Source organism: Gastrolobium bilobum, unplaced genomic scaffold (genome assembly GCF_033153095.1).
Source record: "Gastrolobium bilobum isolate Gb01-03AN ecotype WA unplaced genomic scaffold, APGP_CSIRO_Gbil_v1 utg2833, whole genome shotgun sequence".
Lineage (NCBI taxonomy): Eukaryota > Viridiplantae > Streptophyta > Magnoliopsida > Fabales > Fabaceae > Gastrolobium > Gastrolobium bilobum.
Genome location: NW_026899149.1, coordinates 731508 through 734995, shown reverse-complemented (window position 1 = coordinate 734995; position 3488 = coordinate 731508). Strand labels below are relative to the sequence as shown.

Here is a 3488-nt window from a genome sequence, read left to right as displayed (position 1 = left end):
GCCCAACTGCAAAATGAAAGTGCTAGACGACTAAAAGGTCAGAGTGGTGTATCCTGCAATGATGAGGGTGTACTACTATATCAGGGTCGTGTAGTTGTACCTAGGCAGTTGGCGGAAGAAGTAATGACAGAGGCTCATAAGGGTCATTTTACAGTTCATCCGGGAGCTACAAAGATGTATCAGGACCTAAAGATGAATTTCTGGTGGCCTGGTATGAAGAAAAATATTGCCGAATTTGTCTCTAAGTGTCTCATTTGTCAGAAGGTAAAGATTGAGCATCAAAAGCCTTCTGGTATGCTGCAACCTCTGGATGTTCCTGAATGGAAATGGGAGAGTATCTCCATGGATTTCGTAGTGGGATTGCCGCGAACACAGGCTAGTTATGATTCTATATGGGTGATTGTGGATAGATTGACAAAATCCGCACACTTTTTGCCAGTTCGGGTAGATTTCTCTGCGGAGGGATTGGCTAGGCTCTATGTGAAGGAGATTGTGAGGCTTCATGGGGTGCCTGAGAGCATTGTTAGTGATCGGGACCCGAAGTTCACTTCTCGCTTCTGGGGAGCATTGCAGGAGGCTCTTGGCACTCAGTTGAGACTGAGCACTGCTTATCACCCACAGACGGATGGTCAGACTGAGAGGACCATTCAGACGTTGGAGGATATGCTGAGGGCTTGCACCCTGGAGCAGGGTACTGCATGGGATCAATATCTCCCACTGGTTGAGTTTTCGTATAATAATAGTTTCCATGCTAGTCTGGGTATGGCTCCCTACGAGGCCTTGTATGGTCGCAGGTGTAGGACACCTACTTGTTGGTCAGAGGTTGGAGACACAGAGCGGTTTGGATTGGATTTTGTTCAGGAGACTACTGAGCAGATTAAAATGATTAGGGATCGTCTGAAAAAGGCTCAAGATCGTCAGAAAAGTTACTATGATCTCAAGCACCGGCCTCTAGAGTTTGAGGAGGGAGATCATGTGTTCCTGAAGCTGTCACCAGTTACGGGTGTGGGACGAGCCCTTGGTGTGAGGAAGCTGAGTCCGAGATTTATTGGACCCTACCAGATTCTTCGTAGGGTGGGACCGGTTGCCTACCAGCTTGCCTTACCTCCGCAATTAGCAAATTTACATGATGTGTTTCATGTTTCTCAGCTGAGGAAATATGTAGCTGATCCTTCTCATGTGGTTCAACCTGATAATGTTGAAATCCGGGAGAATTTGAAGACTCCTATTGGACCACTGAAGATACTCGAAAGAGATGAGAAGAAGCTGAGAAATAAATCTATTCCTATGGTGAAAGTCCAGTGGGAAGGAAGGACGCCTGAAGAGTCCACTTGGGAGCGCGAAGATGAGCTTCTCCGGCAATATCCTGAGTTTAAGGATAGGTACGTTCTTGATTTTGCGGACAAAATCGCTAAAAGGTGGGGTGACTATAATAGCCCATCTTAATTAATTAGTAAATCAAGTGTAATTAATTAATTAAACATGTTTTAGTGAGTGAAATTAAGTATAAGGCTTAATTAAATGAATCTGAGTCACTTTGGAGTTAAAAAGTGTACTCAGTGAAAATTAAGGGGTATAAATGGGTACTGGCAAAAGTACCCAAAATATAAAAATAAAAATAGTAATATTCCTAGAATAATATTCCAGACTTTTGGGTAAAGTTTGGTAATTATTGGAGTTGAATAGATAGACGAACCAATACCCACATGTTACCACTTAACCAATGTTAAGTGGTAAAACACCAAAAAGAACCCCTCATTTCCCACCCAACCCGTCGAACCAGAAAGGAGAAGAGAAGAGAGGGAGAAGAGAGGGAAGAAGAAAAGGGAAAGAGAGAGAGAGAGAGAGCAAATCCCAACGGTTTTGGGTGATTCAAAAGCCTAAATCGCCTAGAATCTCGCCCTCTTTCATAATCCTTGCTTTGTTTTGAGTGGGGAGCATTGTGGAGAGAGATATTACCTCTCAAAAATTCGGCCCTTTGGTGAAAATTGGGGTTTTGAGAGTTTCTACCTCCATTGAAGCTTGAGGAGCCATCAATCCTTGGTTGTGTGACCATTGGTGGTAAGATTCTAACCCTTGAACCTCATGATTCCTTGAAATTTGCATGAGTTAGGGTTTGTGAATAGTAAATTGGGATTTTTATGAAATGTAGTTGAATTAGCTATGTTCTAGGAAGAATGGAGCTTAGAGCATGTTATGGAAAATGCTAGGAATGTCATTTAATCGGTGGAAATGAGCCTAGATAGTCATTTGATAATTGTTCATAATATTGGAAAATTCATGCTTGGATTGGTTAGTATTCTAGCATGTTGAACAATTAGTGAGTTGAGTGATTGATTGGATCCTTGTGATGTCTAGGATTGAGACATTTGGACCAACCGTGAGTGATCAACCATTGGAGCAAGCTATGGAGCTTGAATAGCTCATTGGAATTGGTAAGCTCATACTTGTGTTGTGCTTTGAATTGAGTAATTGATGGTTGATGGTGAAATACTCTTGGATGCAATGTGTTGATTGCATTACACCATGTGTAGGTGTATGTTTGTAAAAGTTGATTGCTGAAACTGTTGGTGAAGAACAAAGGTTGACTGAAGCATTGAGGTAAGCCTTCGGACCTTGGGTGTAATTCCCTTGACTGTTCTACCAAGCCCTGAAAGGGTGGAGGTTGTGATTGTGTATATAAATGCAATAAAATAGTGTAATGCTTTGTTATACGTATGTGTATGCATTTGGTGTGGCATAGGATGGTGTTTCCCTATGTTGGTATGTGGCATGACGATGCGTAAATCATACTTGGTAGTTAGCTGGCCAGTAGGACTATTTGCATCTGAGTTTCCTTAGGACAGCTTGAGAGCTCGAGGGATTTCTCCTGGAGATGTATTGCACTTTGCATAGATATGTATTTACTGCATTATTATTTTTATTGCTATTACACTGATATGGAACTGTGGGGTGGAGAGATGCTCCAAGGACCCCTGGTTTACTGGATATATTCGTATATCTCACCCCGTGTTGTGGGGACCCCCTTTCAGGTAAGGATGCTGCAGGAGCCTCTGGTGGCAAGTGGCCATACCTAGATTATGCATGAAATATGGCACTTCTTTGAGTTTATGCATGCCTTTTGTAGTTGACATGTATAGGATTTTATTTTGAATGCCCATGATCATTTGTATATCTTGATTCATTGGATGAACTTAGCCTATGCTCATGCCTTTGGTTACACCTTTTGTTGATGGGAGCCAAGGGAATGATCATAGTGTTTTGTAAGCTAAGTTCTATGATTTGTAAAGGATATGTAATGTAAATGATGCCTACTTGGAATTCAATATATGCACGCTTGTTATGTATTGAGTTGTTGAATTGGTTGGGCTGAAAATCAATTAGGTACCCTCTTCGTTTAAACTGGTAAACGATGAGAAAACAAAGGTCATGCTGCCCAAATTCTAGCTAAATCTCATGAGGAGAGGTTGGATGAGTGCTAGGATTTA

At 41.9% G+C, this 3488-nt stretch overlaps 1 long non-coding RNA gene across 1 annotated transcript; it reads left to right on the top strand.

Moving 5' to 3' along the window:
- The first annotated feature begins 2367 nt into the window (after positions 1 to 2367).
- On the top strand, positions 2368 to 3141 carry LOC133287689 (uncharacterized). Its single transcript, XR_009748277.1, has 3 exons — positions 2368 to 2435; positions 2535 to 2601; positions 3033 to 3141. It is a non-coding gene; the product is annotated as an uncharacterized LOC133287689 (long non-coding RNA).
- The last annotated feature ends 347 nt before the right edge of the window (positions 3142 to 3488 follow it).